The following is a 21,360-nucleotide window of genomic DNA, read 5'->3' as shown; positions in this document are numbered from 1 at the left end:
GAAGGGCCTGTGTTTGTTTCTTTTTCTCACATTCTAAGTGCGGCATTAGACACAGTGGATCACAAGATCCTAAGAGATAGACTTTGCGAGGTGGGAATTCAGGGAAAAGCATTAGATTGGATCACCTTTTATCTAGAAAACAGATCCTAACAAGTCATGGACAAAGACTGCCTCTGACAGCTTCCAATGATTTGTGGTGTCCCTCAGGGATCGTCTCTCAGCCCCACGTTGTTCAATATATATGTGCGACAGCTTGCCACCTTAGTGCAGGACTCAAACCGGTCAGCAGTCTCCTATGTGGATGACACCCAGCTGGTTGTTTCTCTTACAGAAGGCCATAATCCAGGAAAGAAACATTTGGCACACTGTTTGGATAAACTGCGCTGCTGGATCACAAGCTGCGGCCTAAAGCTGAATGGTGATAAGACAGAATTAATGATCCATGGAAACCAGGCCATACACAGACCTCTGATCAGCTGGTCTGTTGACATGTTCCTCCCCACACAGTTCCCAAAGGGTGATAAAAAACTTGGGAGTCTGGTTGGACAATTTGCTAGCAATGGACCACCAAGCAAATAAATTGTCTAGCATCTGTTTCTCTTTACTTCGAATGCTCAAGAAGATACTGTTTTTTATCCCAAAGCCTCTAAGGAAAATGGTCATTCAATCCCTCATAGTTACCATCTGGATTATGGTAACTCACTTTATGTGGGTGCACCCAAATACGTAATAAAGAGCTTCAGACTGTGCAAAATGCAGCAGCAAGGCTTCTTCTAAAGGTTCCTAGCTATGTCTCCACAAGAGAACCACTCAAACAGCTGCATTGGCTCCCAATTGAGGCAAGGATTAAGTTTAAATCCCTCTGTATTACTCATAGGGCCATAAATAACAAGGGCCCAGTAAAGCTGAGAGAGTTGGTAACTATTTATGTTCCAACAAGACACCAGAGATCCTCGAATCTTCATTTGCTCAGGACAACCAGGGTAAAAAGGATGAGATGGGCAGGAAGATAGTTTGCACACGCAGTACTGAAGTTGTTGAACGATCTTTCACCCAGTCTCAGAGCACTAGAAAATGAACTTTCCTTCAGGAAGAAATAAGACAGGGCTGTTTCCCTGTTCATGTGCCAGAGGCCCTACTCTCAGCACAGTACTCACCAGGCGGGGAAGCCTTCAGGTAGCCATGCGCTTTACAAAAAAAAACATAAACTTGTCTTCCAACTGGTGATCAAAATCAGATGGGAAAGGGTGTAGGCTGTACCAGTGGTTTGGTTCTAGCACACCATACCTGAATATTTCCCCCTTCCCAAGATTCCAAAGGATTTCAGTACTGACCTTGAAGAAAAATTTTCCCCTCGCAGGTCAGTTTTGGAAAATAAACAAAGATCTCCAACAAAAGGGTTGCGAGTAATGCATTTGCATTTATTACATAAAATGTAGAGTTATAAAACTCCACATAGGGTGTCGTCATAATGACAGCCATTGTCACGGCCACTAGGATTATGTGGCATGGGAGAAATATAATGAATGGCAAGAAAAATCTAATTCTGTGGTATTACTTGGCACATTCTAAGTATTACTTTGATGTACTGAGCTAGAAACAACTTTTATATTGAATTTATATAATTATATGTATATCTGGAAATGATGCTGCTTATTGTGCGGCGATCCATAAGTATGTGTTAAATGTCGCAGACACTGGATCATATATTTCTACTGGCACCTTTACAATAACAGCTTCAACAAACCCCCTTTTCAATTCAACTAACCCCAAAATACGTAACACGTAATATGTGTAACATGGTCGTATATTGCCATCTTGGGTAGTGGCTCCAGCCAGACCCAAGATCTCAGCCAGCCCGAAACAATTGTAAGAGTGAGAAGAGGAGAGAGACACGAGACAGAAACACACTCAACCTTAGCATATTATTCCTCAGTCCCTTAATATCAGGCACAGGATCTGACATCCCTGCCAATAGTGAGCCTGGAGATAGTGGGGAGGACCACCTTGGCTGAGTTAGGTGTCCTTACACTTTACCATCCAGATTCCAGACCCTGCCAAGAACAGAAGAGTCAGGTCACACAGAAGCAGGCCTCATACATGGGAGCGGATGCTATCTGCTGAACTCTCTGATAGATAGGAGAGAGACGCTTAAGGCAGGCTTTTGCCAGAGGTCTGGCTCAGCACGAGGTCCTCCTTGACCCTCGACCCCGAAACGAGACTATCTATGGTGTGGCCTCTGTCTGCTGCCTGTGCTCTACCATCATGTGCATAGAATTAAACAACAAAGCATTACCCTTTGGTGTTAAAAGGAGACAAGAGGTAACCATCTAGTGGGTAAATTGAAAAATGTGAAACCAGAAAAATTGGGACCAATCCTGGCTTCACCACCTGACCAAATTGTGTAATCCTAAGCAAATATTTAATGTTATAGAGCCTCCTTTTTCTACGTTATCGCATATGAGAGCACCCTCTAATACACGAGTTCATGGAGTGCGCAGAACAAAAATAATATTATGTATTAAAGTCAAATGTTTCTGCGTGTTACAGAAATATATATATATTTTTAAAGTTAAAGACTATCATATTTTCACACGATGTTTGTTGTATGATGTAGATCCTAAATATTTGTAAGGCTTGGCTCGTGCATAGGTTCTAAGGGCAAGATAGATCCTTGGCTCGGATCTGCTATCCTTCTAAATTTTTGACTCGCCAACCTCTACTCTTCAGAAGCCCAACTACCTCCCGCCCTTGCAGGTGCCTGGGCCCACTGCCCACCCCAAGGATAAGTAGCACATCGGGGTGCATTGCCACCCTGCTGAGCACAGTGCACTATAGTTCGTATCTCCATAAAATGCTTTTTACACGAATACGTGGAGGCCGCTCTCTGGGGAGTGGTTTCAAAATATCTATTCCTGGATTTAAACAGTAGTAGCTGTGAACTGAAAACGGACACAGAGTGTTACTAGAAAGCTGAATCGATAGAGTAACAATGTGGCATCCTGCGTCTGTGAGGTCACACACCATCCAAAAAATAGAACTATCAGACCAGTCAGAGCCCAGTAAACAGCGAGCATCAGTGGCAAACCTGCTAATACCTAACGGGGTTCTTAGTTTACAACACAGTTCTTTACTACCGACTTGAACACACCAGAGAGACGCCGGACGCATCCTGCCCTGCACGCGCGCCTCCTCCCTGCAGCCCCGGTGCAGCCCGGGCTCGCGGACGGCAGACGGGGGAGTGTTGCAATAGTAGGAGGGGCTGGCAGTGGCTGGGGTCCATCTGGACAGAGCCACTGACAACACATGACGGGTCTCCGTGTCGGAAGCCACGGCTCAGCAGGGCAGCTATGACCCCGGAGCAAGCAAAGAACACGACACCTCTGGCCAGGCGCGCAACCCCCCCCCCCCCCCCCCTCCGTGTGTGTCAGCCCGGGATGAGGCAGCTTCCCGGAATGTGGCTCTAGTTGCGCCTCTGCCTGCTACTGGAGTAGTAATTACAGGGCACTGCAGCCATCATGCTCTGCCCCTGCCACGCTGGAGACTCTCCCCATTTCCAGAGTCAAAGAGTGTCTCAGCCATTTAGTGACTGGGAGACCAACAAAAGTACAGTGGAAACGAGCTGCCCTGCCCCCGGGAACACACAACAAAATAAAGCAACAGCGGCTACAGCCAGAAGAAGCGGCGCGCTGTGCACAGCCTCATGACGACTTATCCTCATAGTACTGGGGAGAACGCGGCGCACACAGGGCTACCGGGGATCGGGTGGATGTACCTGGGGGCCCGGGATGACGCCGGAGCTTGGTGGGGGGGAGGCGCGTGCAGCTGTGGCGGTCCCGCTGCTGGCGCTGACAGAGCCTGGCCCGCGCTGCCTCCTCCGCTCTCGAGCGACAGAGCACGGAGGGGCGTGGCCTGAGCGAGCTGTGGGAGGAGCCAGGGGATGGGCGGGGTTACTCGCGGCCAATGACGGAGCTCTCGCGGGTCACGAAGGCTGGAGACAGCGCCCCGGGCATAAATCACCTGGAGACTATGGCTGCGCACCCCCTGCTGGTATTCTGCCAGACAGAAGCGGCGATTAGAAGAGGCTGTGTCATCTCCAGACTTCCTACAAATGGGGCGCGGAAGGTCACTGCCGGTGACGCGACACTGGCATGTATTTTGGCACCTGTGCTTCTCAGAAGGATTCAGTTCAGTTGTCAACATTGTGTGACCAAATGGAGAGCATGTTTCACAGTTCTTAGCCTCTTATTTGCATGTTGATCAGTTCAGTGGAAATAATATCATGTTACCTATCTTTATATTGTGCAATATCGCCATATGTCTCAGATTTTCAAGTAAAAGATAATGGTGATATTCGAACATCACCATATGTGCCCTGTCGTGGCATGGATAATATGCAAGATTGTTCGCACAATTGAAGTTTTGAAACATTGGTGCATTTCTAAGCAAAAAAGATCAATAACTTTGGTAAAAACCGGGTTCGTAGTTCACGTTACAAGGTAGATGGGATGAACCCCTTTGGAAATGTCTGCAAAGAGTGCGCAATAGTGCAAAACAAAGCACAATGAATCAATTTCACCAGTGAAAAATGATCTGAGATCATTTCAGAAATGGGGTTTGGAGATCTCCACCACCTCCTTCAACCTTTCAAGGTGTATCATGGCTGCATACCTAGCAGGAGCCTTCCAGGTATATGTACACAAACCTTTGTCCAACATCACAACGTGTAAATCCCCTAAATTAGGGTTTTTACAATAACATTTGGGTGAGTTTAAGATGGAGTTGAAACCTACTATTAATAACAAAGATGATTGCTGCTTTACGAGTGGAGTAGAGAGGAAGGGTAAAGCAACCCATTGACGGAGATATCTGTACATGCTGGGAAGCACCCCTCTGCTAAGTCCTACCAACTCAGTTTCAGTTTCAATAAGCTTTATTCGATTTTCACCATTTAGAAAAATCATAAAAGCAAGTACATACAAAACTACATCCATACAATTAAACAACAATAAATAACATTTTAGTTTAAAAATGTATTAAACCATTACAGTGACACTATCGAATAAATTGAGATTCATAATAAGTTCCGTGATTTTAAAACACTTTTTAGAAACATGGTCATAGTCATTATACATAAAGGATTCCCCAATTGCTGCAGATTCAAATACGCAGGCCTGCATTGCCGCCAGGCACCATCTCTCAAGTATTGTTTGATCCATCTACAGCGTTCTTTTTTGTACAGCTTGCAAAACAAGACCAGATGGAATGTGGTTTGAGGTGACATATTGTCACATGGGCATACAGACAGAATTCTGTGCCAGTCAAGTCATTCTTAGCTGGAAAAGTCACTAAGTGGTGGAACAGGTTAAACCTAAATCTGGTCAAAATAAAACGATCAAACCCTAGAGTCACAAGGTTTAGGTAAGGTTGTATTTTGTGGGAGATCAACAACGATTGATGCTCCAGCACGGTTTTCTTTGTGACCTCCCCTCCCAATCTTTTTATGTTAAAGTGCTCCAGACACAATTGTTTTAGAACTTTCTTTGGGATTTCCCCGATTAATTTAGGGTTGCTATACCATTCTGGCCTTTGTATGTCATTTAAAACCCTCCTGACATACTCAAGGCATTTAATACGCTTTGCATTTTCAAGGGCCATAACGTCTCTAATAATTTCTTGGTTTAGGGCGAGTTCTTGTGTCGCCTAAACTCTGCGCCATAGCAAAATTGGTTGAATTCTAATCAGGTCGGTTAAATGGTCCATACCTAATTCCGCGTGGCAATTGTAGACAGATATACCCTTCGGGAGGGACAGAAGGGATCTAAAAAAATTATTTTCTACAATTTGAAGTGATGTTACATCATGATACCCCCAAACCCCTGCACCATACAGAGCAATGCTTCTGCATTTTGCTATGTAGATACTGAGCATGATTTCGGGCTGTCGCTTACCCAGTTTACTTGAGAAATTTAGTACAGCCGCGACTGATCGCTTGAAGGCTACGGTCCTATTTTTCACTTCTGGCCCCCAGGTGCCAGATCTTTCGATTACAACCCCCAAATATGGGAATGTGTTAGTGTGTTCGACTTGGAGGCCTGCCACTGTAAGCTGTTTACACCTGGCACTCCCTTTGCCACTGCACATCACAAAGGACTTTTTGGCGTTAACTCTAAGTCCTCTGGCCTCCATAAATTCTACATATTTGGTTAAGGCCTTTTGTGCACCCACCTTAGTCCTAGCCATTAGGACTGCGTCGTCCGCGTACAATAGGGAAACTATCTCCCTATTGCCGTACCTCGGAGAATCTATATCGTTTGCCCTCAGTTCTTTCTCCAGACTATTCGTATATAGTGAGAAGAGGAGTGGGGCCAGCACACAGCCGTGTCTCACCCCCTTCTGTATACGAAAAGACCCTGTGCACTCCCCTCCCGATCCAAGTCTTACTTTGGCAGTTGAATTGGAGTATAGTTGTCTTAAAAAGAGAACTATAGCTGGGTCAAGCTTCATCTCCTCCAGTGTTTCCCACACTTTTGTATGTATTACACAATCAAAGGCCGAGGAGAGGTCGACGAATATTGCATATAAACAACCATCTTTGGCCCTGGTGTACTTCCCCTGTAGTAATACAAAGTTTAAAATCTGCTCGACCGTACCCATCCCTGGGCGAAACCCATATTGTACGGGAGTTAAAATGTCATGTTCCTCGGCCCACGTCTGTATTTTAGACAAGACCACTCTCCCTGCGATTTTCATTAATGAATCTAAGAGAGATATAGGTCTATAGTTTGTTGGGCTTTCCCTATCGCCCTTTTTATAAATGGGAATTATCACTGATTCTGCCCACGTTTTAATTAAGCCTTCGGCACAACAAGCGCCCAAGACACGCGAGCACAGTGGGGCCCATAAGTCTGTGTTCATCTTATACAGATCGCTAGGGATCCCATCTGGTCCAGGGGCGTTATTATTCTGAGTTTGGCTTATAGCTATTTGTACCTCTTCAAGGGTGAACTCAATAGGTATGGGAACAAAATTACTCACTGCTTGCGGCTCTTCTTGGCTACTACTATAAACATTTGAGAAGAATTCTATCCAGGCTTTTTGGCCAATAGCTATTTCCATCCTGGCCGTGTCTTTATTATTAAGGAAAGGAGTATTAACCACCTGCCAAAATAATTTAACATCTTTGCTCTCTGCTGCCTTCATTAAATCCTGCCAGGCTTTGTCTTTAATTGTTTTCTTACGTTGGAGCCTAGCTAAATTATATGCCTTCCTATATACCCTTATTGCCTCGTGGTCCCGTGGTTTGTTACTCAGAGCTCATTTAAGGGCCTTATGAGTCTTAGTACATTCCGAATCGAACCATCCCTTAGCTTTGTTACTTTTTTTAGGGAGGGTCCGGGTTAACAGACTCTGTGTGATAGTGGTGATATTATTAAAAGCCTCCAAAATTTCGCCATTTGATGACTTTTCCTCTAAACATAATATAATTGGCTGCGAGGCTTTTTCCACTATTTTCTTAATAATTTTCATTGGGTCTGCCGAGCTCCATTTCAAGGCAATACCATTCTGCCGTGCAATTACAAGATCTTGTGACCATGCCAGGGTCTCAATATTGAGGGAGTTTTTTCTTCCCAGGGCGCTAACAACCACCTTCAGGGGTAGGTGGTCACTCAGACCAATATTATTTTATTTATTTATTATTATTTATTTGGCATACTTATATAGCGCTAATCTGTCACCCAAAGGGCATCCTGGCGCTTTGACTAGATAAGCCACAACTATCGAAGCGGAAGTAGGCTGCTCTAAAAAACAGATGCAAAGTTAGGCTATTCTGGGAAACAGATGGGTTTTCAGCCCTTTTTTAAAGGCTAGGAATTCACCCTGGCTTCTTAACGAGAGCGGGAGAGAGTTCCAGAGTCTGGCGGCCGCAAAACTAAACGACCGTCCACCCATCCTTACTCTCTGCACTCTAGGAACTGAAACTGTGATGTATTCTTATAGGTTCTGTATCGATCCCCCTATTCCTGACCCTGTTCTGGTTAACAAGTTAACTAGCAGCCATCCCATGATGCAGAAACCGTTATCTGATTAAGCCACACTACGGCACAGGAACGTGTTATCTGATTAGGTCATAACGCTTGCCATCTAATTAGACAAGCGATATTCCTCCAGCCCCTGATAAGGCATACGGAGTTCTCAAAACAAATCAAACCTATGACAACCTGGGAAAAACCCTGCGGCCATTGTTTTGATTTCATCGAGACTTCAGCAAAAGAATGTGCTAACGACCAAGTCGTATGACATCCTTATTGACGTATCTATGTCCATCCTTACGTCAATCTCGGCACCTTACAGGTATAAATATTACCGGTATTGCCTTAAGCAAACACACGCGGTGGTGACGAGATCGGAGCAGCCAGACTTGCCGAAGCCCAGAGCAGAGCAGACCCCGCTGGCGCAGCCCCGCCTTCCTGACGCGCTGAGAACGAGACGCTGCTTTCTCCTGCCGAGAAATCCAGCTCCGGCGCTTCCGGGTAGCCCTCGCAGGCAGCCTGGAATATCGAGACCAGAGACGAGAGATACCATCCCTCATTCATCCTAGATTCAAGGTACAGAACTGAATAACCCCTTGCAGAGAATTCTTGAGTCAGTCACTTGGCAAAACAAACTTAACTTAAACTGCTACTTTCTATTCCCGCCCACGTATTAGGCTTAGGTCAGGTACACCGGGGTAGGCGTAGTTAGAAACACCAGTTGAGTACGATTAGTCAAATGTATATGTGTATGTATCTATTTTATCCATTTTAAACCACCTTATGGCTTAGAAACCATATAAATGTTTTTACAGTATTATTTTATACTTCTGCTTTTATTGTATGCACTTTACTTAACCATAAGTATTGCGATAATATCGATCCATTTCTCTTGTATGAGAAAAGAGACTGATCAATAAATAACATCTTTTATTGAACACGCCCGTCTCTTCCTTTTCTCTACAATCTGGTGAGACTAAGAATGCACGTACTGACTGAGTAAAATAAGTTGTCTTTTGTTTTCACACGACTCTAGAGATACACTCTTGATTAGGGGAGAGCAAAGTTGTCATGTTCTATGGTTGTCAGAAACTAAATCCCTTCTTGTCTATCCAGGGAGGTTCAACTCCTCCTTGCCTATTCGAGAAAGTTTCTAGTGAACTCTGAGCTAGCTGGCAAACCCAAAACTTTAAGTCTAATATCGACAATAGAAGACCTAGTTAACGTCTGGTCTAGGCCTATACTATTGAAGGTATTATTCCAATGCGCAGAGCCTATTGGGATAATAGGAACTACACTACATGGCGCCCAACGTTTGGAAAGGCGATAAAACTAACGCAAGACATTAGAGTAACTCAGTCGTGCTTTTTCACTCAGACCCCTTTTTTCCCATAATACTCCAAAGACGTCTGGAGTGGGTGAAAGGTCATATCCACCAAACCTCGCAGGAGGAATCTCCTATGTATGGTTCTTGGTATAGTCAACGTTGAAGGATACACTGTTCCAAAATATTGTGCAACTAATCTTTGTTCCCATAAGAAACCTGATCGGCAAACAAACAAAATAACCTTCCTGACAGTAGAATGTCAGACACTGAAGAAGAAAGAGAGATAGCTAGAGTAGCAGCTGAACTCGTAGCAGCTGATAATACTATGCAAGAAGCAGACCCGGATTTAATACTCATCCCGGTCAACATAAGGAAATCTATAACTTTAAAACTTATAGAAAATGGACTGACACCTAGAGGTGGCACAGTCATATTCGTAATAGAGGCACACGAATATCGGCAGACAGAGGTATTCTATTCATGGATAAACTTTCCAGCAGCAAACGCTGTAACAAAGCACTTCCACCATTACAAAACAGAGGAACCTCCTGAAGAGTACACTCCTTTCGAGGAGGTGGAAGTACCACTTAAATTTCAAGAGCACCTGCTCTTGTTTAATGGCGCCCTAAAACACAACAATCACATCACCAGGCTCGGTCCATTAGGTAGACCAGGAGCAACGTGGCCGGTCCTAGCCGGATACACACCACATCCAGACATCGAAAGAATGTCTGCAGCAGATCTTCTAATACAACTAAAACAATTAATAAAAGTACATAGACAATTAGTCCAATATGTAATGCGGACTTCAACAATCCAACCAGCAATTAAAATTCCACAGCTGACCCCTCATCAGGGGAACACAAATAAAATTACACCACAGAACATACAGTCCTGCCTAGGTAAAGTACCAGCTAAAAGGGAACAAATACCATTCTGGTTAGCACAAAAAATCACCCAAATGGAGGCGGTGTTTCCAGACACCACCCCTGTGGATAAACACAGGATTCTGACTATCTGTCTTCCAATGGGAATCGCACCACACGTGGAGGACTGTGACACTTGGGGTACAGTCTTTGCTTCCATCTACACAAAAACGCATGGTGTTCCATCCATTTCGGTAATACCAGATGTGCTAAAACAAATTCAAGACGAATACGGTCCAGAACCCGCTTTAACTCTTGGTATGAAATTACTGAAAGACTTCAAGCAGGTCTCGGCTATATTACTAGCCAATATAAAGGGAGAAGCAAAAGGTTAAAAGAAACAGATATAGCAGACCAACCAGCTGAAATTGCCAGAATTATAGAAAAATCCTATGAGGAACTAGGTAGAGATAGTTTAGGTGGAATACCAGTAAAACCCCAACTGATTGAAAGTCCTGAAAAAATATTTATTAAAAATCATCTAAACAGTCAAAAGAAGAACTGGGATGGAAACAAACAATCCAATCCAAAAGAAAAGAGATTCCAGTCCAGAGGAAGGTCTCCTCGGCGGAGAGAAAGATCTCCGGACCAAGGACCCAAGTCTCCCCAAAGTGAGCCCTCTGTGAAAAAATACAACCTTAGAAATAGGGATAATATAAAGAAACCGGATAGATATCAAGATTTTGATACACGTCCCTCTCAATCTTTTCAGACTTCCTCGCAGAAATCGGAAGGAAGAGGACGATCGGAACCCAGGGAAGGGTACGTCAAGTCCAAAGACAAGGAACCTGCTCATCCAAATAAGAAATTACAATTTCCAAAAAAGAAGGTAGCCAGTATTAAAGTAGTTAACAATGCCGAGAATACTGAGGACACAACTGAAAAACGGAGAATGGGCTCAGACAATGCTAGACAGCGCAGCAGAAGTGAGCATAGCTCGCAAAGTCCTTATGAATCATCTGGAGACAGTGGACACGAATGAATATCTTCAAGTGGAAACTGCAGACACCAGAGTTAGCAAACCTCACAAAATATATGAAATAACTTTACGTATAGAAGGGGATAAGACTAGAAAAATAAGGGGACTATTTTGGGATAATCTCTCCAAGGGCTATGACATCCTTCTAGCTGAAAAAGACTGGCCACCAGAGTTTGTCAGGGACTGCCCTCATGGCGAAGAAATAATTATGCCTGCCTTCTCAAATCATATCCCAATTCATAAAAAATACACACTTGCCAGAAAGTGGGCAGTAGCTCAAGCTCCTGCTTTATATAAAAATCACGTAGGATGGGATGAGGACTTTCCTCCTCACAAAATCCAGTTAAAATCACAACCTACTGCACAAAGACAGTACCCAATTAAGCAAGAAGCTAAAAAACAGGTAAAAGAAATACTAGACCAATTAGAATACCAGGGGGTGATTGAAACTTGCACCTCACAAATGAACAACCCTTTGTTTCCTGTCTCCAAACCAGACAATTCATATCGTCTAGTTTTGGATTACAGACACCTTAACTCATGTTGCAAAACCTTTGCAGTGCAAAACTCGCATAATGCAGCGCTAATGAATAACATAGTGCGCAAAAAATACAAAACAACATTAGACATCTCTAATGGATTCTTTTGTCAAAATATAGCACCAGAGAGCAGATATTTGTCCGCGTTCTCAATAAATGGCGCTCAAAAACAATTCTGTCGGTTACCCCAAGGGTTCAAGAACAGCCCAGGATTATTCTCAGCAAGAGTAACAGAGTTACTACAAACATATGATGACGAAGCATTATCGTATGTCGACGACATATACCTAACAGATGATGACTTGGATACTCATTTGAAGAGAGTGAACACCATAATACTTGGGTTCGCAGCAGAGGGTTACAAATTCAACTTTAAAAAATCTAGAATTGCCCATCTAACAGTCCTGTTCTTAGGATATGAATTATCAAGTGAAGGCAAAAGCCTGGCTGACAATTTCCTAGAGAAATGTGCCGTACTCCAAGCACCTAGAACACTAAAAAACTTACAGTCAATTCTAGGCTTCCTAAATTTTGGAAGAACATACATTGCAAATTACGCAGAAAGGGTCAAGCCCCTTTATGATCTAATAAAACCAGATTTTAAAAGAACAAATTGGACTCAAAAACACACAGAAATTTTGAGATCCTTACAAACAGACATGTTAATTAAAACAAAATTAGAAACATGTGATAACACACGCAATCTTGTGATTCGAGTCATCCCAGGAAGATGCGGATTCACATACCTGACCTCTAACGAGGGAGAAAAGGTACCAATTGCATTCAAATCACACTTGTACACAGAAGCTGAAAAGAAATTCAGCATTAAAGAAAACATTGTTCATGCAGTTCAAACCGCAATAGCTAGAGAAAAAGATAAAGCTGACGGTAGACACATCACAGTCAGAACAGCAGAATCAGCCTTTGAGGCATTAACAACACCGTGTAATTTACCAACAACAGCATTGAATCCGGAATGGATACAATGGGTGAATTCAATTACAACGGACAAAGTAAAATACTACTTTGATCCAGAATTAAAAGAATTGAAAAATCTAGGATATGAAAGAACATTCCCTCTGCCAATCGACATTCTGCCCTTACGACAGTACGCTTGTGTAATCTATACAGACGGACATGCTCAACCCTCCGTTTGGGGAGAACAAGCATACAACCCCACATGTGAGATTACAAAAGAAGTGTGGCGCGGAGGTAAACTAAGACCTCTATTAACAAAAACACACTCAGTAGAAACTAATTCAGAACAACAGACTGAAATAATAGCATTGAAAATGGCGCTAGATAATGCAGATCGCGAATTCCCGACACTTATAGTGTCCGATTCATATTACTGCGTCAAATCATATAACAACGATTTGCAGAAATGGATTCAAAACGGTTACAAAGATGACACAGGTGCAACAATAAAGCAAAAACTGCTTTGGGAACAAATAGTTCTGTTACAAAAAGAACTACCAAAGACTCACGTGACACACTCACTGAGTCATCAGCGTGATGGCGTTCACGTTGCAGGGAATTCATTGGCTAAGACAGCCACAGCGGTAGCAACTAAATCGGCTTCCGTAGCTAGAAAAAAGCGTACAATGAAATACATTGACGGTGAAACAGTGCTGGCGGTGAAAACGTCATCAAAAGGCGACTGCTCAGCGCTACCGATCAACTATCCACTCAAGTATACATACATAATCGATGCAAACTCCGTCCCTTTTGCTCGAATCCCTGGAGTGGGGGATAGAGTAATTCCAAACATGGACAGGAAAACTTTGTTAATTGCAGACGCACATATGGGCGAGGGTCTCAGACACCTCAAACTAAAAGATTCTCTGGAAGAACTACAATCAGTGTACTGGTGGCCAGGCATAAGCCTGCAGCATCACATTTTTGTAAAAAAATGCCCGGACTGCAACAGAGATCGCAGTGGCGAGAGAAACGGTATACTACCGTGGCGTTTCACTCCAGAAAGGATCAACAGTAAAAAGCAAAGCGTCCGATTAACATATACAGGCTAGTTTCCACTTATAATGTAGATCCCCAGCATTCGGCTGACGTCTGGACTGTTATACAAAGATTTGCGAGTCTAAATGGCATATACGCTAGGAGCATGCTACGTTTGACCAATGTTTTCACTTTAGCCCTCAGGCTTGTGGGGAAGCACGGCCAAATGAGCATAGCGATGCGGGATTCTTCTCACTTCCTTCCTGAGGGATACGGGATGGTGTAAAGAAAAAACCAAGGCATAAAGCTATCTATAACAGAAAGGATATTAGGTTCGGGAGCTGGGTGGGTCAAACATCTAATAAGTGTCCAACGTAGTGTAAATAACCTGCCAAGAAATTCTCTGAAGGGATTCAGTCCGTACGAATTATTGTTTGGAACTAGGATGTTAATCTTAGATCTTGACAGTCAGACTTCAGTGGTAAAGGAAAAAAGCTTTGATATCAAAGATCGTTTGGCTATTTTGCAGGACTTAAACAAAACAAGAAAAGACCTGAGCAACATAAAGTTGAAACAGCAGCCAACAACCACTGAAGAACCACCACCTGTCCCAGCAAGACCTGTCTGGATTCCAAAAGTCGGGGATCTAGTCAGAGAAAAGTTCGCGGTAAAGAAGGAATTTGGGCCTTCTTACAGAAAAGCAGTTCCTGTCTTGTCTATCAACGGGACAAGATCAGTTGTACTACCGCCGCTTGCTGGTAAAAAGGAGAACCGAGTTGTATCCATCGACCTGGTAAAACCACAATCATGTGGCCGATAACAAACAGTAGGCCAAGTGGACTCCCGATAAGTAGTAGAACACCAAGATTTGCTACTAATACAGAGGTCCAAACTAAGAGGCTAATCACATTCGAAACGCCTACAGAAGAACAACAAGGACTATGCAACAATGCATTGGAACTTAAACCTCTGAAAACCCAAATAAAAACATTTAGTAGAGACACACCAACCTACAATGAAGTAACAAACGAATATGCAAGAAACAGTAATCCTGAAGCAATTGGAACAATTGACAGAACTGCATCCGGCTACTTCATAAACTTCGATGATTCCTCTGAAGACCTAAGTGAATCAAAAACACAGCCATCAACAAAAACCTTTAAAGATAAAGCTAAAGAACTTTTGAAACAACTGAAAGAAACCTATCTGATTTTTCCATGGATTGAATTTTGGGTGGGCTTTGGTGCATTTATCCTCATACTTTGGCTCATCATGGTACTAACTTTGGGATGCTCCATTGAGGGAAAATATGCTAAAATGGACACAGCAAGTCAGAAAATCAACTTGATCCTCAAGCCACACACATCTTCACACGTCGAGAAAAGAGAACTTTCTTCAGTCAACTTCACAGCCAATCCTATACCGGGTGGGGTAGCATGGGACAATACTGACTACGAAATTTATGGTCCGGTTGAGATCCTGAAATATCCACACCAGATTAAGATCTCGTTGAGTGACTTTGTAAAACCAAGCTCATTTGCTGATGATTGGGACTTTGAAAGTATAAATAATATGATGTCTGACTTAGTGATGTCTGCTAAATTTACCAAACATGATTATTTGCAGGGTTCGACTAATTATGATAGTATGTACTGTTACAACCATTATGGTAACCATTTTCTACATAAATCTGTACAACCTAGAAATGTTTTAAATTATAATCAATGGGAACATTGTGCAACCCCTCCAAAAGGAAGCTCAAGAACCTTTTACGACAAATATTCATACTTTTCAGGGTTCAACACAAGTAATGCTGAAACATTTTATTTCAAATTGTCAAATAAGACAGGCACAAAGACCATGCTAACAAACACGAAATTGATATATTCAGACTCATTTTTTGAACAAATGAATACTTTTGGTTTTGATTATTGGGACAAAAATGTTGAAGTTAAAAGTGTTTGGGGTACAAAAGAATGGCAAGTACAAGGTATAGAATCATTGTTTAGAGCCTGCATGATCCCAGAACAAATTATATTTTTAAATGACACTGTTCAACAAACCACCTGTCTTGGCTTAGCCAAAATCAAAGACTTAAATAAACCGTCTATTCCTAAGCCAACAATGGACAGCAATAGCTCTACAGATGAAGAGATAGACGTAAACTATATATTAAACCAAAACAGAACATATCCTGATTGGAAACAGTGGTTGATCTGGCCCAAAGATACTAATAACTGTCAAGACAGATTCCTGAACAAAAAACAGGGGTTCAAATTGACCAGGCCAGACCCTAGATATTCCCAAAGACAACACCCAGGGATAATAACCACCTACAGTGTGGGCAAATTATGCCTTCAATGGCTACAAACTTCCACACTGACAGAAATTAAGCAACACCTAACTTTACTTACTGATGGTGCTGACTTGCGTGATTTCATTATGGGACCGCGCAAACAGCGTCAAAAACGCTTCATAGCAGCCTCTGTATATGCAGCTTACAATGAGGCCTGGAAGGTAACTCAAATTGAGACAGCAGAAAGTATACAGGAAATTGACCGTATTAATTTGGATAAATCACTTTCTGTAGTGGACAATGGGTTAATGACTCTGTCCTCCAGAATTTTTTCTTTGGACAGCATTGTGTCTTCAGCAATCGACATAATATCGCAAGACTTACTGTTGTTACAACACGGTCAGTCTCAATTGCGTTCTATTGTACAGCTTGGCTGTACGTTACAAAATCTACGTTCAGGCTATGTGCCTTGGTGTTTAATCAACACAACGTCACTATTCAATATCTTTAACCTTACTGATAAAAAAATCAGTATGGCACAGAAGGGTGCTGATTATACAATCCTGAGCATTGAGAAACTAGAGAGATTACCAATGACAATGTCAGAACGACCTGTCAGTGAATAGATAATACATGGGATAATTAATATTCCAATATCAACCTTCAGGTTTCAATACTGCCAAAAATATATACAGGCTGGCATGTACGAAAAATTGGGAAAAGGGTACATTAAGACAACATGGAACTTGCCCTATTCACATGCATGTGTCAGTAATAAAGGACAGAAAATGTTTCTTAGGGGCAATAATTGTGCGATGTCACTAAGCGGTACACTTCTGTGTAATGGAATTAGTTTGCATGGAGCCTGTGAAGGGAACTCAAATAACCTTTCATGTCACCAGCTAGGCGCACCTGCAACAGAGATAGAACGATTCCTTAAAAGACTCTATAACGGGAGTTACATTCTAATTGTGGATCGCAGATGTTGTAGTCTTATGCCCGGGACTCCTTATCTCGTAACTACGACTGCGAAGGTCATGTGCTGTGGACACTCATTGTTCCCCAGCTCCTTTCCAGACAGGGAGGCAAGGGCATGGCCTAACTTGAAAATTACTTCTATTCGAATAGATACTTTAAGCAGAATGAAAACAGTGCTTCTTCAGACGCCGACCAGACTCACGTCATCAAAAGAAACGTATGATCTCCTAGTCGCAAGGACGACTGCAGAGATTCACTCATTGTTATCAACTAATTCCCCCATACATTTCGCGGAAATCCTGAATAAAATCTTAAATATTTCTGATACCAGTGGAGTCTCAAAGGTATTTAAGACAGTATTTTCGATGGCATTAACACCATTCAAAGCCATACTGGGTATTTTTCCAGATTTCGTCCATTCGATTTTTGGCGGACTTCCCCTCATTTTGGGACTAATTGCAGAAATCCTATTCCTGGTCCTAATATTTCGTTATGGCAAACCATGTCACAGACAAAACACCTGCGACAAGGGAAGAAACAATCCGAGCCATTGGATACCGGGACCGGATATCAAAAATCCTGGGACTATCCCGGCTTAGAGACCTGAACATGACTTGGTTTCTTTCATTTCGACCAATGTGGCATCGATGTGTTTTACCTGTATTAAGGTGCCTGCTGTGCGGAGAAGAATGCGTGTTGGACACCTGTCTGACGCTACAATCGGATGCGCCTATGGATGCAGAAACATTGTTGGGTCCGATAAAGGCTCATGCTTTGTGCTGCCCTCAACGGCTGCCAATCCTGATGACGGCATTCGTGGAAACTTCACCACTACGATTAAGGGGTAGTGGAGTTCAAGATGAAAGCAGCATCGATCAGGTACGACCTTCTGTCAGCAATACTAATTAAAACGTCAATGGAGACAATCATGCGCACGAATGCATGGTTACACCTTTTTCCGAGTTAGTGGAACTCTCCCAGGAAGCTGTTGACAGCTTTTTCGACAGTCTAAATGATATGATGTTCTCACCAGAGCAGAAATAGAGACTTTTTAGCAAGCTAGCACACGGCGTTCCCAACACCCTGAATTTGGCCTTCAACTTAATAGCAAAATAACATGAACAATTTTCCCTCCAGTTCACGGACAGCGATTTTTTCAGCAGCCCCAAAATATTTTTACGATTTTTCGGGACACTTACCTTCTGCTTAAAGTAAGAACTATTCTTAGAGAACTAAAATTTCTATTTTTAGAAACTTTATAGACATTAGCTGCCCGCTGGTATGTTCATAATTATTTTTATTCTGTGATGAAATGGTCTCGAACCTTTTTCTTCTGTATTAAGAGCCATTTCATGTGTAAATTCTCATATACCAATTAGCAATAATGTATACATATGCGTGATTACTTTAGCATTATTCTACAGCTTGAGTGCATATAGTACATGTGAATATTTTTTTCCGTATATTACATTATTACATTACATTATTCGAAATGCATTATATGTATTTTGGGGTGGTAAGGTATACACGATACTCTACAGTATGTTTTACTATGCCTAGATTCGTAAACATGGCCATAGTTAGCGTGGAGTGGGTGTGATGTATTCTTATAGGTTCTGTATCGATCCCCCTATTCCTGACCCTGTTCTGGTTAACAAGTTAACTAGCAGCCATCCCATGATGCAGAAACCGTTATCTGATTAAGCCACACTACGGCACAGGAACGTGTTATCTGATTAGGTCATAACGCTTGCCATCTAATTAGACAAGCGATATTCCTCCAGCCCCTGATAAGGCATACGGAGTTCTCAAAACAAATCAAACCTATGACAACCTGGGAAAAACCCTGCGGCCATTGTTTTGATTTCATCGAGAACTTCAGCAAAAGAATGTGCTAACGACCAAGTCGTATGACATCCTTATTGACGTATCTATGTCCATCCTTACGTCAATCTCGGCACCTTACAGGTATAAATATTACCGGTATTGCCTTAAGCAAACACACGCGGTGGTAACGAGATCGGAGCAGCCAGACTTGCCGAAGCCCAGAGCAGAGCAGACCCCGCTAGCGCAGCCCCGCCTTCCTGACGCGCTGAGAACGAGATGCTGCTTTCTCCTGCCGAGAAATCCAGCTCTGGCGCTTCCGGGTAGCCCTCGCAGGCAGCCTGGAATATCGAGACCAGAGACGAGAGATACCATCCCTCATTCATCCTAGATTCAAGGTACAGAACTGAATAACCCCTTGCAGAGAATTCTTGAGTCAGTCACTTGGCAAAACAAACTTAACTTAAACTGCTACTTTCTATTCCCGCCCACGTATTAGGCTTAGGTCAGGTACACCGTGGTAGGCGTAGTTAGAAACACCAGTTGAGTACGATTAGTCAAATGTATATGTGTATGTATCTATTTTATCCATTTTAAACCACCTTATGGCTTAGAAACCATATAAATGTTTTTACAGTATTATTTTATACTTCTGCTTTTATTGTATGCACTTTTTCTTAACCATAAGTATTGCGATAATATCGATCCATTTCTCTTGTATGAGAAAAGAGACTGATCAATAAATAACATCTTTTATTGAACACGCCCGTCTCTTCCTTTTCTCTACAATCTGGTGAGACTAAGAATGCACGTACTGACTGAGTAAAATAAGTTGTCTTTTGTTTTCACACGACTCTAGAGATACACTCTTGATTAGGGGAGAGCAAAGTTGTCATGTTCTATGGTTGTCAGAAACTAAATCCCTTCTTGTCTATCCAGGGAGGTTCAACTCCTCCTTGCCTATTCGAGAAAGTTTCTAGTGAACTCTGAGCTAGCTGGCAAACCCAAAACTTTAAGTCTAATATCGACAATAGAAGACCTAGTTAACGTCTGGTCTAGGCCTATACTATTGAAGGTATTATTCCAATGCGCAGAGCCTATTGGGATAATAGGAACTACACTACAACACCAAGTACGCCGACGAGGAGCGCAGGCTCCGAGATGTGGTATACCAGGAGAAAAGGTTCTGTAACAGCACTGGGCCCTGTCTATGTAAAGCTCTAAAAACAAGACAGGATGCTTTGAAAAGGATCCGCTGGTGAACCGGCAGCCAATGTAGATCTTGTAATGCCAGAGTAGAAGAGGCAGCGCGTGGTCGAGATAGTGCCAGCTTGGCTGCCATGTTCTGGACCCGCTGCAACCTGCCCACCAGCATTTTAGGCGCCTCCAGAAGTAGTGCGTTGCAATAGTCCAATCTGCTTAGGATCAGACCCCGCACTACCTCTGGCCTAGCCTGCGCTGGAAGAAGTGGTAGGACCTTCCGCAGCATCCGAAGCAGCATCATGCAAGTGGCCACGGACTTATTTACAAAAAGATCCAGTTGAAGGTTGGGGCCAAACATGACCCCCAGATTGCGGGCAGACTCTGCGGCCGTCACCGTCCCAGAGAAAGAAGGAGGCCAGAACTCATCCGGTAGAGCGCGTGGTACACGATCATTGGAACAGTAGAGAACCTCCGTCTTAGATCCGATGAACTGGAGGGAGTTGGAACGCAGCCAGTTCGAAGTGGCAGTCAAGCAGCGGTGGAAAGTCTCTAAAGAGACGGCATCTTTGCCCTCCAATGAGAAAACCAACTGAGTGTCGTCGGCGTAGTTAAACACCGATATGCCGAAAGATTTTATCAGTTGGATCAGAGGGCGGAGATACAGGTTGAAAAGTATGGGGCTGATGGCCGAGCCCTGTGGTACCCCCTGCCCAACTTTCCTCACATCCGACTTAAAAGGCGTCAGAGCCACTACCTGCTGTCTGTTATCAAGATAGGAAACTAACCAATCCCTGGCCAACCCCGTAACACCGCTCTCCTCCAGTCTCCTGATAAGGGTGGAGTGGCACACCGTGTCGAACGCGGCCAACATGTCGAGCAGCACTAGAAAGGCTGTCCGACCTGTGTCGACCCGCGCACGAAGATTGTCTAACACGGCTACCAGGGATTAGGGATTTCAAAGTCAACCACCCGGCCTGCAAACCTATTTGGCATAATGATGTAGTCGATAACCGAATGGAGCCCCCTTGCTAAAAGGGTGGAGGTGAACTCCATCTTGGGGGAGCTCAGCCTGTTTGCAAAACCGAGGTCGAGGTTGGCCATAATACTATTTAATATTTCCCCTTTCTCGTTGTGTTGAAAATGACTCCTGTCCACAGTTTCCCCCTCCCCATATTCCTGTAACCCACATGTTTCACTGTCACATAGCTTTAAATTAAAATCACCTACCCAGATCCATATTAGATCTTTTCCTTTTACACTTTTTGTGGGCCTTAGTGCACATATCAAATTTGTTATTAC

The 21,360-nt window shown here is 43.1% G+C and overlaps 1 protein-coding gene across 1 annotated transcript in view; it reads right to left on the bottom strand.

Annotated features, from left to right (window-relative positions):
* ME2 (malic enzyme 2) overlaps nt 1-3,922 on the bottom strand; it is a 129,669-nt gene extending 125,747 nt beyond the window's left edge. Inside the window, exon 1 of the mRNA XM_078674800.1 lies at nt 3,776-3,922. The gene's annotated coding sequence lies outside the window, so the exon portion shown is untranslated. The remainder of the gene's footprint in view (nt 1-3,775) is intronic.
* Nucleotides 3,923-21,360: the final 17,438 nt, after the last annotated feature.

This window comes from Lissotriton helveticus, chromosome 2_1 (genome assembly GCF_964261635.1).
Source record: "Lissotriton helveticus chromosome 2_1, aLisHel1.1, whole genome shotgun sequence".
Taxonomy (NCBI): Eukaryota; Metazoa; Chordata; class Amphibia; order Caudata; family Salamandridae; genus Lissotriton; species Lissotriton helveticus.
Note: the sequence above shows the minus strand (reverse complement) of the source record. Positions and strands in the feature narration are given on the sequence as shown.